Source organism: Calypte anna, chromosome 13 (genome assembly GCF_003957555.1).
Source record: "Calypte anna isolate BGI_N300 chromosome 13, bCalAnn1_v1.p, whole genome shotgun sequence".
Classification (NCBI taxonomy): domain Eukaryota; kingdom Metazoa; phylum Chordata; class Aves; order Apodiformes; family Trochilidae; genus Calypte; species Calypte anna.
In genome coordinates, this window is record NC_044259.1 from 810,987 (window position 1) to 825,455 (window position 14,469).

Consider the following 14,469-nt stretch of genomic DNA (forward strand, 5'->3'; position numbering starts at 1 on the left):
TGGGATGTGCGTTAGGTGGGACACCACTGGAGACAGCCAGGGACACAGAGCCTTCAAGAGAGATCTGATAAAACATCTGACCCAACCCTTGAAGGATTAACTTCTACTGATAACACTCACCAGCTGAGCCACAACCAGTGAGCTGAGATTTCAGGGCTTAGGGAAGAAAACTCATGGCAGAAGTAGAGAATTGGCTTTGCCTCCCCTGGAGTACAAGCAGGAAACTGAAACCCAACTTGCCTGGCCTGATTTTCAGAGATGCTCCATGGGTGAGTCAGCAGAAAGCAAAGGAAAGAGAGCTGTACCCTGTGTGTCTTCAGGAAAAAGTTTTCACAACCCTGCTCCCACCATACCCTGCTTTAAAGATACCAAAGGTTCCCAGGAGCCCAGGACCATTACTGCTGCCACGGCTTCACCCTTCCCATGTGCCAGCCTCAGAGTTGAATATCCCAAAGCCAGGATCTCAACACTGGTGCCATGGCACATGGGCCAGTCTGAGACTTGCAGCTTCCTCACTGCAAAGTTGAAACTGCCCTTTTATTTGCAAAAGTAACAGCACTATAACCTTGGCTTTGGAATAGAAATCAGCTTGTGGGAGCACAACCCCAGGTTGCAGCCTCACAGGCAGGAGAGTGGCTCTGATCTGCCACGGATTCTGCACTGGCAGAAGAACTAAATCATTCCACCAGCCAGAAGTGTCCCTGGAGAAGGAAATCCTCTCAAAGATAAATCAATAACTCAGTGTAATTTTAGCATGCAGCCAAAAAAGAATTTACATTGCCAGGAAGACTGAGAGCCCTGCCACGGAGACAAGAGCCACGGCAGCATCAAACACCCCTGCAGCCATTCCCTGCTCAGGCTCTGGGTATTTACTGCAATGCCAGGAGCTTGGACTCTGCTGTGCCACGACCTCTATGGACCCAGAACAAAAGGGCAGCAGCAGGGATGTGGTACAACAAGGACCAACCTTTCCCCTGCCATGTCCCAGCAGGGTGTGCAAATCCAAAGCACTGGGGAGTGGCTCCAGCCACAGCCTCCCCCCCTTGGCTGGGGGGCAGGGGTCTCACCAGCCAAACCACCCACAAAACAAGGCAAGACAGTGAGATGCTGCAGCACACTGTGATTCATGAGGCAGCAATTTATGTCATTATGTTAACAGAAAGTACACTCAGACCAGTAAGTTCAAGGAAACTGATGACACTTTACAGAGCAGCTCAATGCTGAGCAGTAACTCTGGCAAACGGGGAAAAAGAGAAAAGAAAAAAGAAAAAGAAAAAAAAAAAGGACCCTAATTATTCAGGAGTATTTCTCCTAGATTCTCAGGGTCAGCTTGGAGGAGAAGGTGGCCTGAATTATATTTTCATTCCCAGAACATCAACAGAATTGCTAACTAAGTTCCAGCAGCAAGGTCAAAGCCTGCCCGGAGTTCTGCACTCCAGCTCCTTCCAACTTCCACCTCCAGCACACAGCAGCACTGCTGGACCCCCCAACACCTCAAACTGCCTCTGCAAGTGTGGTTAAAACATCTGTAACTCCAGGCTGCTCCTCTACCAGTGTCTTTGCCACATTTCTGCTCTGGTCCCCAGCACGGATGGATGAGCTATAACCACTAATTCCTTGCCAAGTTAGAAGTGGCCTCCACAAATGCAACCAATGTATTTTGGAGTTCCTGTGTCACTCCTCTGACCTTCCTTTGGTCCCACCAGGCTCTCGAACAGATGTGCCATCAACACTGACATCTCCAACTGCCCAGACCTGCAACTCAACTCCAGAGCAGCTCCAGATGTGGCTGGTGTTTCCATATTATTTCACTGAGGCTCAGACTTTGGACCTCTGAAATGCCAAGATCTGTAAGCAGAGCTGATCCGAGGGGCAATGTCAGAGCTCCTGTCAGAACTGATCCAAAGAGCTGAAGATCCCTCAGGACCAATCCAAACAACCCCCAGACAACCTGTTAAGCTCCTGTGAGGCAGAACACGAAGGTGCCTGAGAAGGCAGGGCAGAACATCTCTGTGAAGACTACATAAAAGACCTCACAAGCATACCCCTGTGCCCAACATCAAACCAAAATTACAGCAATGCTCATAAATTCAGCATCTCAGGATTCCACTGATGGCCTACAAGCCAGCAAAGCTCCCCTGGTAGCTCAGCAGCAGCATCCTGCAGAGGAGAACATGCAAAAAGCCAGCTCAGTGATGCTCAGGAAGACACATGTAAAGCAACCCACCATGTGGCAATCTGGGTGCACTCAGGTGTCCTGCAACACAGCTGGAAATCAATAGCAAGATGCAGAAACCGTCAAGCACACACTAAAATATAAAGAACACTTGTAATATTGATTTTAAAAGTGCCTCAGAGAGGACAGTTGCAAAGGAACGCAAGAAAGCAAAGCAAAATACCAGAACTGAAGCCTTTTCTTTTCTTCCAAAAGACATTAATAATGGATTTTTCAATACAGGAAGAAAAACCGAAACCCACACTGGATTCTCCTGGTAATAACAGCTTTCTGCAAAGCCCAACTATTAATGTAGCAGGAATGTCCATCAATCAAGCACACACAAAGTACTTCGAGAGCTAAAAAAAGGAGCAAGAAAACATCTGCTTTTGGCAACTTAAATTTTGCCCTTAAGCACAAGGAACACAATAAATTATGGGAAGGTTGTGCTTGAACTCATTTTCTTCCATCCTGGAGAGCTAAATGCTAAGCTTGGAGGTGAAATTATACTAACAAACCTCTGCTGTGATTTGTGCTTGACAGAAAATGGGAAGAATGGACAATTTCACCTGCAGACCAAGGAACTCCTGAAAAACCTCAGTGCCATTCCCAGCACCAACAAGGCAGAGAGCTCCTCCCAGCAAAGCAGCAACAGCCCCAGAGAAGTGACACTGAACTGTTCCTTGAGCCTGTGGCTTTAGTAACCACTTGTTTCTCACTCAGGAAGGTCTTGTGAACATTTCTCCCCCTTCAGCCTGTCCACTCACTGGAGCAGTCCCAGGATGCTTACTCCCAGGTGACAGTGGCATCCCTCCTCGTCACAGCTCTTCCACAGGATGCCCACAGGAGGCTGCTCAGGGCAGGTCACTGGTCCCTGTGTTTTCCGGTGCCCTCATCAAGCAACACTTCATAGTTTGGGTCCCTCCACTCAGACAGACACTGACTGGGGTATCAGCAAACCTGAGAAGCACCTGAAGTTCACCCAAGAACTCAGCTGCCAGAGAAAGGAACTGAGCTGCTCCTGAACCTCCAATGTTTCCTCTTTTTTCAAACAAAGCAGGTCAAAACGAGTGCTGGAGATAATAAACAGAATTTACTGATTCGAACAGAAGCAGCTGCAGGCACCACTGCAACCAAGTCTTAATAAATTCTGAAGAGTGACACTATAAAATGACATTATGGAAGTCTGTATTTATTGCTTCCCCATGATTTCTGTATCCAAGGTGCCACATTACACTTAATAATGGTTTTCTCCCCAGCTGCCAGTGTTGCAAATCCTGCTTGACAAGCTAACAGTTGGGGTTAACCTCCCCTCTAGATATATCCATCCCCACCTGATATAAAGCATCAGGAGGTCCTCATGGAGAACCAGAGGTCCTCACTGGTTCCTCATGCCAGAACTGCAGGAAACCTCCCTTTTCAGGGATTCCAGTTCTGCTTGGACCACAACCTGCATTTTGGTGACCTCAGATCTGGCTTTTAGACCATGGACATGATCTTTCTTGAGAATGGTCTTCGTTTAGTGTCTTGTTTTACCCATTTGTGTGGTATTCCTAAGTCTGCCAGAAAATCACCTTTGCACTCACGTTGTCCACAGCAGCACCCTGGGGTGTGGATAGACACTTCACAACTATAAAGATGTTATTGTCCCACCCCTGTCTGCATCCAGAGAGGAAACAAAAGAAATCACATGGACTATCCCTAGTCCACTTCAGGAAAAAAAACAAACCAAAAAGCCCTAACATCCCCCCAGCTCAGTTTATCAAGTAGAGCAGAGAGCAAACACTAAAAGCAGCCTGTGGAGGTGGCTTCACCTAAGGGTGATTTAGAAGTGGTGCTGGGAGATATGGATTAGAGGAGAACTTTGTAGAGTAGGGATGCTGGTTGGGCTTGGTGATCCCAAGGGTCTTTTCCAACCTGAAAGATTCTATGATTCAGGATCTTTGTTGGTGAAGATGAAGGACAGCACATCCATTTCCTCCTCAGAAAGCAGTTACATTAACACCTCTGACAGACACAGTCTGATTGGGAAACTCAAGACTGGGCTTTCCCCACAGGGTGAGCTACAAACTCTCTTCTGCCAGGAGCCTCACTCTGCTCCTCCTTCAGGATATGTCCTTGCTATTTCAGGATGTAATCCAAAGGTTTGGAGAGCATCAAAGCCAGTGGAAAGATGATAAGACAGGGCTTAGGTGAAAATCCTCTCGGGCTTGTTTTCCAGCAAAGGCTCTGACCCCACAGGGCACTTTCACTTCAAAACACTGGACCCAGCCCCAGCCCTGCTGTCCCCATGACCTCACATGGTTGGGCTCAGTCACCACTTTCTGCTGTCTCTCTTCAGGGAAGTCTCCAGCAACTCTTCCCATGTTCACTCCATTTGGATTCCAAGTGATGTTAGCAAGGAGGAAACAGTCAGCATCACCACCAGGGTGTTCAGCTCTCAGTGGAGGCCACCATGACATCCTCCCTCTTAACAAATGGACTGCCACACAGTGTCACAGATCAACTCAGGTTCAGAGACACCTCTTAACATCACCCTGGCCAACCCATGCTCAAGTAAGGTCACCTGGAACAGGTTGCCCAAGACTGCACTCAGCTGGGTTTTGAATGTCTCCTAGGACGGAGACTCCACAACCTCCCTAATGTAGTTGACCTTCTCCAGTGTTCAATCACCCAAAAGGAAACCAGGTTTTTCCCATGTTTAAAGTACTCCTGTTCCAGTTGGTGCTGCCAAGGTGTCCCAAAACAGCAGCCATTCCTTCCAGCTCTGTCTCACCCACTGTAAACACCAACCCTTCACAATCTGCCTCCTTGTTTCAGCACCAGTCAATCAAGACCCCGAGAGGGTCACTTCTTGTCACTTCTGTGTGTTATCAAGGGCAGAAGAGTGAGATAACTGCAATTAGCACCAACCCAGGTAGCAGGTTAAGTCCCAGTATTATTAATGAATAACAGGTGGGCTTTGTTTCAGATAACCAAAGCAGCAGATGAGATCAAAATGTAAATGCATCTTTAAAATACAGCCTGGGTGCTAACCTGCAGTTAACTGGGTGCTAACCTGAAGTTGCTTTCAGCACCACCACCAGACAGAAACAGAAAGGAGAAAGGCTGTGCTTGGGCTGAGCCTCAAGCCCTAAAAATAAAAACTGGTCTGGGGTTAAAATGGAAACTGATGTATTTATTCACACTCTGCAGTGATGGGAGAGACGTGCAGCATTGTGGTTTGTTTTTAACTTTGCAGGATCATAGGCACATTCCTGTTAGTGCCATTGCTCCTTGCAAGGTCTTTGCAGACCTGGAAGATCTCCAGCAGGAGAAACGAAGAAATACCAAGTGACAGACTGCATCCATTAATTCAGTATTCAGATAACATCCCGTTGCAAGGGAATGACCCAAACTTCCTGCAGTCTCAAGGAGAAGGCAGAAAATGAGAAGAGAGGAAAAAGAATCCATGGACTAAAGAAAGGTCTTTTGGAACCCAAAATGTTATCCTTTATTAGAATTTCCAACACCAATGTGAATAATCAATAAAAAAATTGAACTTGAACATAGTGTTGTAAGAAATAAATGGGAACTGGTTCCACAAAACAGCAAGAGAGACCAGAGATTACCTTTCCCAAGCTTAAAGAAGAGCCAGACAAAGAGAGAGAGATTTATTTTTTGACTCAGAAGCTTCCTCAAGATGCTAAAGGAGCTGTTTCAGTCAAGTGGAGACATTTGCTTCAGTGTGTGTTCAAGCAAGACCAAATGCAAAACAGCCTTCTAGACCTCAAGAAACAACAGCTTTTTAATTTACGTCCCAAATTGATTGCAGATTCCAAAATGAATGGAGGGTAGAGAGCAGAGAAAACGTCTCACTAAATCATGACAGCATGATGGATATTTAGTTTTCCTCAGCAAAGCAAGGTGGTTTTTAGCCAGAACAGAGGAGCAAAGAGCTCTGAAAAGTGTTTGTGGAAAAAGAAGATCTGTTGCTATTGTGACCCCATGAATAAATACACGGAAACCATTTAAAAGGAAAAAAAAAAAGGTTCAGCCCCATCGGAGTAAGAGCATTAATTTGCAGGCATGAACTGTGAAGGGCCAGGATGAAATATTCCTCAAAGGAGCCATTTGACTGAGTGCTGCCTGAAAAAACACATCTCTGACTTTAAGCACATCCACCCAAAATCAGTTTTGTAGGAATTTTAGTAAGTGGGGTCTTAGCTAAGACTGCAGGAAGGAACAGGCAGAGCAAGACTGTGGGGAAAAGACTTTCTTCCTAATTATAAAAAAGTAACACTGGGAAACTGTTTCAGTGATGTGCATGATGCAGACTGAACTCCAAAGCAAAGGGTTTAGTTCCCAGAGCCAGATGTGTTGTCACAGCTATCAGATCCACACCAGGCACAAAGCACACAGGCTCTGGGAGCACATGCCCACGCTCCTGCCTTGGGAAAAGGGTTCAGAAATGGTCCTTCTGTTCTGCACTGCTGTTCTGCAGGGGGTAACCAACACTTCTGCTCCCAGAAACATTCCATGAAGGCAGGCAGCCTGGCTGCAGAGCCGGGAATGCTAAAGGGATGGATGGAAAGATGTTACATCCCCCTCAGGGACAAGGCAGACCACATTGTCCCCATCCCAGCCAACCTCAGTTACCAAACAAGGTAAAATAGAGGGGAGTGGTCTGAAAACATTGTCTGGATTACATCCATAGGTCAGGGGTTAATTTAGGAAATTAGATAATAAAATTGCAAGCGTAGAAAAGCATCCACTCTGCAAGAAGGCCTGACCTCCAGAGCTATCTGCCAACCTCTCCATAATCATGTGGGCAAACACATCCCAAAGCTCCATGCCTCAGAAGCAGCACTGCTCTGCCCTCAGGCTGGGAAAACAATGCCCAAACAGTGAAAATAACTGCTCTGGGAGACTCAGGTTATCAAAAAAGAGAAAGACCACATCAGAAGGTGATCAGGAGGCACTGAGCTCAGATGGCTTCCCCCCCAGTTCAGAGCCTGGGGGTGCAGCAGCCTCTCCATTGCAGGGCTGCAGAGGGTGCTGGATGATTCTGCCTCTTCCCCAGCATCCACTGGGGGTGTTTTGGGGGGAACTCAAGGCTTTCCTGGCCACAGCAACAACCTTTAGGGTTTCATGGGGATGGAGGTCTGACCCATGGCTAAGCAAGCAGAGGGTGAAATGCTTGGAAGGTTTGTCCCACAAATCGAGACGGTGCATTTGAAGCATAAGGGTTTATATTGTACCTGGTTATATTTGGCCAAACCTTCTCTAAGAGACTCTGGAACCTAGAGTCACACTTATTGGAAAACACCTTTCCATAACAGCTGCCAAAAATGCTGGAGCCAAGGTCCTGGTACAGCTTGGTTGCTCTGGAAAGAAGATACTTAGATTGGAAATTCAAGATAACCAGGGCTGGATGCACTCTCAAAATGCTTTCCAAGAGGGAAAACATTTTTCTTCCAAAGCCCCATTACAAGCTTAAAATAAATGCATAGACTGCTAGATAAAGACAGAGATAAAAATAGATCTGTTATTAGATACCTCTTTTTAAATGTGGTTCATCCTTCTAAACAGTCACACCAACGTTATTAACGTTATTGCAGAAAATATAGCACGTGTGCACATAAAAACCAGAGCAAGACATTCCTCATCACCCAGCAGCACACATTTAAGCACCTCTCAGCAGCTCTGCTGCTCACAGCAGCCCTGGGCTTGACAGAAAGAAGATAAAAGAGAGGAATGAGAGATGTCTTATCTGGGAAAGAGTCCCCTCTCTTTCAAAGCACTTCCTCCCCTCCCAACTATGTAAATTTAACCATGTGGATGATTCCCAGTGCTTACTCTGCTGTGATACAGCTGATAAGCTCATTCTCCTGGCTAATGCATACTTACATTGAACACCACCAGACAGAGCACCAGTGAAGCCAAGTTTGAAAAGATTTTGGAAAATTGAGCCTAACTCCCTCCCCCCTCTTGCATAAAACCCAAAAAAGCCACTTGAGTCTCAAGCACCTCCAGCCCCTGCTTTACAAGTGACAGAACACACCCTGGGGCACAGGGTCAGACACACAGGTAGCAGGAGACTCGTGTCACCCTTCTTATGGTGACACCCAACACCCAAACCCCCAGCTCTGCATTAGAGAAGCTGCAAACTTTTATCTCGGCTGCTCAGAAGCATAATTAGGTTTTGGCAGAATGTGCATCACTGCAGAAGACTTTTATGACCAGCTTGGGTAATGAAACCAGTCACACCACAGCCACTTTTCATCCTGACACACCAGAACCCCATCTCAGCTCCACTCTGCTCCCAAACCCTAGCAATCCAAGCACTAAATCTAGCGGGGTTTTTCCTCACCAGCAGTGCTGCTGCCAGGAGACTGGTAACTCCTGAAGGGCCAGAAGATAACCCAAGCTTTACCTGGGTTTAGGGGTGGGGAAAAAAAAAAAACAAAACTGGCTCCCAGTTTCATTTCACAAACAGTGAACTCGACACCACAAACATGCTGGTAAAGCCACGAGTGCAAAACCTCCAAGGTCATGGAGAAGCAGAGAGGAAACACAGGAACAACCCTGTGTGAGCCAGACTGCTGCCTGGCTGAGCTGAACACATCCCACTGACCTGCACCTTCCCGAGAGGTGCTGCAGCCCCCAAGCTCTGTGATTCTGCTTAATTAAAACCTGCCAGGTCCATGTACTAACATACAACAGCCCGTTTCTGCCCAGTTTCCAGGTATAATTTAGCAACAGGAGCTATCAAGTTCTGGAGCCTCACATTATTAAAATTTAAATACACATACACTGCATTTACAACATGCTACAAAATGTATAATCTGAACTGCATTACTACACTTGTCAATTTAGAGAAGGAGAGTGTTTTTCTATCATATGGGAATCTTTCTTCATATGCATGTTCACTTACCAGCCTATAAATTTGTTATTTGCTGTGGTTTCCCATTTATTAGTGAGAATGGCAAAGGCTCTGCAGCTCAGTCCTCTCCTGGAAAAGGTCAGCTCAGTGCCCAAGGGCCCAGCCCACTCACATTCCTGACTGTTTCAGGAATTTGGACTACATGGTCCAATATTGCCAGCATCACCTGCAGCAGCATCTCCTTGGGATGCTAGCAGCAGGTCCTGGCACTGGGGAGAGCTGTCCTGCTTCCTGCTGCCCTGTCTGCACAGAAGAGATGGTCTGACAAGGACCAGGGGGGTATCCCTGGTGGGCACCTGCTTCCTGCCCAGCTCAGGGAACCTGCTGGTAAAGAAATCCCAAGATAATGCAGAGCAAAGCTGAAGACAGGTAACAGCACTGCCCTCATCTGCACAGCTGAGCCAGAGGGGAGGATGCTCACACAGACAGGATCTCCACAGCCCAAAGCTCTCACCCTACAACCCCTGACTCACTCCCAGGATGATACCTCCTGCCTGTAGCACTGCCCAGCATCCCTCCAACCTCTCCCAGTCCTGTCCTCTCACCAACAACAGCCAGGGACACAGTTATCCCTCTCGCATCTGTCTGCCCTCCAGTGCCCCACACCAGAGAGAGAAGCAGCACGGGAAGCTTCAGCCCTGGCACTTTGTCAGTGTAAGGAGGAATGAAGCACAAACCAGCACCAGGAGACCAGAGATCCTGGGATACACAGGTGAGGCAACAAGGAAAACCCCTGAGGACTGGGGAGCTGAGAGAGGAGGGCACAAGGCAGTGAAGAGAAGGACAGGCACGAGATGCATTTAAGATCTCAAAAGCCTCCTATGTGAGAGGTTAGATGGAAACAAGCAGAGGGAGATGCAGTGCCCATAACTCTGCTTCCAAGCACTTGCAAACTGCTCTCAGGACTGCCTGGGCTTTGCTCCCTGCTGTACTCACCCTGCAGCTCTCCCTGTTGCTGGCCAGAAAGGATTACAGGAAGGCCACAGCTGAGATTTTTTTTTCCCCTCTGCAAATCACTAACAAGTTATTCTATCAAAAATAAATTTAAATAAATAAATAAAAAGGAAAAGAAGCATTTTAAAACCCCATTTGCTTTCCCCTCCTGATGCAAATCTGTGCTGATCCGACGAGGCTCCTATCTCCTGGATTACACACGTCAGGCTCTGGAAAAACGAGCATACCCTGGTGGTTTAACACTACACTTCACAGCCCTCTCTAGCTCGTGCAGAAATAAATATTGCAGAGACCTGCACACAACTGTTTGAGTGAGGTCTAGGTCACCCAGAAGGCAAGAATCTGGACAGAGTCATTAATTCAGCAAGCAATTAACAGGAACCAGTGCAACACAGGGGATCCTGGTGAATGGCAGGAGCAAGATATCCATTGACAGCATTTAAAAAACCCTTGAAAGCCACCACAGTATCCACATGGGCTGTGGGACATCACTCCTGAGCCAAAGGATCCCTCCCTGCCACTATCTTCTCCTCCTAGCTCTAAAAACCTCTTCATGGCCTCAAGCAGTGCTGGCTCACTCAGCCACTGAAACCTCTTGAAAGACAGAGATCGGCAAAGAAACTGAACCAAGTTATTCCTGATCTCAAGTCCTGCTCCTTCCAGCAACACCACAGCAAGACCTTCAAGGCAGCTTCTGGAATGACCTCCCCACCATGAACTCTGGGGTTTTGGCTTTTGAATTTTCAGTTTTTTGGGCTTTCCTTCAGAACTGTGTTTCCATAGGTGCAAAACCTCATCTGTGCAGCAAATGAGACAGGGGAAGACCTGAGATAAATCAGAACACCAAGGAGTTACCAACAGAGAAAGCAGCCCGAGGACCTTAGAAGCTGCAGCCATGGATATTTAAATGCTGAGCAATGTGTTATCAGCTCCCTGCTGAACACAAGATGGTTTCATCTTTGCCCAAGCAGCAACAACAGCATGCTCACATCAGCTTCACTCTGGCAGCTTGATCAACAGCAGCAGTCATGGCTTCTTATTTTTTAACTGCAATATAATTAGGCACTTAGGAAAATGACTCCAAACAGTACAAATGCTGTAGAGGAACTGCAGGTATCAGCACAGAGCTCTGCAAGCCAAAAGTTTAACCACAGCTAAAGGTACAAGCCAGGAGAGCTCCTGAAACATGTGCTGTGCCCAGCCAGATACCCAGACATGCTATCCAAACCTGAGAGAGCTCCAGTGCTCCAACGTTTCAGCTGCCAATGCAGGAGCTTCCTCCGTTTCTCCAGCCTGCAGGGAGCTGCTGGGGACCAGGGAAGCCTTGCTGTGCCCCAGCACTGCCTCCTCTCAACTGGAAAGCACACAGAGCAGACTGGGAATATTTTGGTATTTCAGGGAAATGAGGCCCTAGCTTGGTCCACCTGGACTTATAAACTGGACACATTAATTCCCAACCTCAAACTGTCAGTGTCTGCTGTGCCAGGGAGCAGGGAAGTGCTGGTGACACAGAGGTGGGCAGAGCCAGCCTGCAGAGACACTGCACAGCCCCAGCTCCCTGCACTGCCAGGCCCTGCTAACAAGATAATTAACCCTCTTTTTCTTTCCCAATTAAACCCTCGCCTCTTACATCCTTCTTCTTAATCTTCACAGCAATGCCTTCTCAGAGGAGCCACTTCTGACCCAAGAGCCAGGAGGAAAATCTGCTGCTCACTCATGTGTTTAAATGGTCAGAGCAATCCCACTTGCAGTTGTCATTTGGGACTGATGAATGGAACAGAAGGAAAAAAGGTGCCCAAATAACAGAAGTAGATAGTTCCCAGGAAATTAAGCATCCATGTGGTCCAGGATGTCGTGGGGCATACTTGAGGTCACCTGGAAAGGCGATAGAAATGCTTTTATATCCAACCCCCTAAAAAAAAACCTGCCAAAGACAACTGCCAACACCATCCAATCCTTCCACTGATCTCCAGCATCCCAGTGACTAAGGATCAGCCTCTGGTTGCTGTAACCATCAGGCAAGATCACCTCAAAAGCCAGCAGGTTGTTTCTGTGTGCTGACAGCCTCACCTCCTGCACTTGGAAGAGACTAAATGTAAGCTGCAACAAAAAATCACCTCTACTGTGTTTCTCCTGAAAGCTTCCAGCTCCCAAGGGCACTGTCAGCTCTACCCCCTGGCAAAAAAAAGCACTCAGAAAAGAGACCTTGGAGGAAGTACAACTGCAAAAGATTCTGCTTCTGTCAAGGTGCCTGACCATGAGAAGGGTTCTGAGCACGGGTCTGAACCTTCAGAGGGCCTGGCAATCCTACTCAAGAAGCCCCAAGGAGCCTGCAAGTTCCTATGGACTCCAACCACCAACAGAGAATTTAAAAAAAAAAACAACACAAAGTTCAGATTTCTTCACTGTTTCCTCAGACAACACCAAAAAAAAAAAAAAAACCAAAAAAACAAAACAGTGGAGGTGTTGGGTGATTTCCCAAGGTGCACATACCCTGGTCTAACCCAGCCACCCCTGCTGCATTATGTAGTGCCAAGAGAGAAAGCAGCAATGCCTAACAAAGTGTCAAAGGACCTGGGGAAGCCTCACTAACCTTTCCACAGCCTGTCAGCTTCCAGACTGGTGGGCAGAAGAAACAACTGAGCTCTGGGCTTCCAAGATTACAGGTGATGGAGCTCTTAGGGTAATTGTCTCTCTCTGTTTCCATCCAACCACCTCCAGCAGCTGGAAGCTCACTCCAAGTGCAAAAAAGCACTCGACCAAAACCCAGCTCCCACAACCACCCAAAACAGGCTGTGGGTACTGAAAGCATCATCTTTGGTGGAGGGATTTGGTTCAAGGTTGAGGACTCTGCTGAGGTTTGAGGTAATCAGCAACAGGGAGTTAGAAAACCAGCAGAGTCAAACTGGAAATCCATGTTTAAAAGATGAGCAACTGCGGGAGGAGAAGGAGGCACAAAAAGCTGGAGCTCTGACCACTGTTTGAAACTGAAGATCCAGGCTTTAAATGACAACATTTGCTTCCCCAGGAGAGACTGTCCCTGTTTGCTGCAGGGATGGCAAGAGGAAGGTGGCACAGGGACATGTCAGGAGGGCAGGCAGCAGAAATCAAACTTGGGAGCACTGTGCTGAGGTTCAGGTTGGCTCATGAGTCACAGCCCCCACCCAAGATCTGGCCTCAGAAAAACCCACCAGAGACAAAAACCAAGGCTGGCAGGGAGAGACCAAGGAAAAGTCCTCTTTTTGACATGTTTCGACCCAAATCTGCACGCACAGCTGAAATGAAGATCTGTAGTGACCAGCCAATGAGGCAGGGCACCATTTCAGCCTTTTACAAGAGTAATTGAAATTCTTCTCCACTGTGAATGCTGACAAGCTCCCCACTTCCACAAGCCCTTTGCTGGAATTGCTGCAAAAATCAAGTGGAACAAAAGACACCCAAGCAATGGGGAAAGTGCTTCTGAGCAAAACTGGCAATGATGTTTATATAATGACTGAAATAATATATATATATTCACATATTCTGCTTCAGCAGGGGTGGTGGGGATCTGCCAGTCTGAATACTAAGCAGGGATACCACATGCCTTCCATACATAATGGTACAAAAATGGAAGATAAGTATATGCTGCAGCTTTGTGAAATTTAGGGGGTTTTGCTAGACATTTATGTTATACAAAGATTTACATTTGCTATAACTGGCAGAAATTTCAAGACAAATGGATCCCATATTTATTCATTTGGTGATAACACTGAGCACAGGATAAAGCTCTTTTAAATTCAGAACACTTTATAAAAATTAATTCCTACTTAGTTCACCCTTCTGAGGTGGGAAGGTATTACACCTGCATATACATGAGGACACCAAAGCACACAAGTGGATTAATTACCTTGCCCAAGACCCCAGAGACAGGCCTACTGATCATCCTAATTGCTGAAATGTGTGCATACATGCATCTGCGTGTGTCTAAACAGGCTTATCCCCTCTGGAGCCTTTCCAGAGCAGGGGTTTTTGCCTACCCAGTTGGTGTTTTCTCACCATACGTGTCCCAGACATATCTAAAACATGATACCAACTCAATAAAAAGGAAGAGGGTTTTGTTGGGTTTTGGTTCTTTTGTCGGATAGAGGAGTAGGAATAAAACCTGGATTTCAAACAGCCAAGGCCCAGAAACCCCACTGTTAAAAAGCTGTACAGTGTTCCACTGATGAACTTTAACTAGACTGCCACCCAGCAGAACCACACCAGAGCAGAGCTGGGACACCATGTGCCAACAGATCTTACAAAACCTGTCCTTTGACAAGTGTGCAAACAGAGACAGAGCTTCTGGGCTGCTGAGAGAGACATCACCACCTGCAACACGATGGGCAGCCCACCC

The 14,469-nt window shown here is 47.1% G+C and overlaps 1 protein-coding gene across 5 annotated transcripts in view; it reads right to left on the reverse strand.

Moving 5' to 3' along the window:
• SIL1 (SIL1 nucleotide exchange factor) overlaps window positions 1–14,469 on the reverse strand; it is an 83,969-nt gene that overhangs the window by 49,402 nt on the left and 20,098 nt on the right. The gene's annotated exons all lie outside the window — the stretch shown is intronic.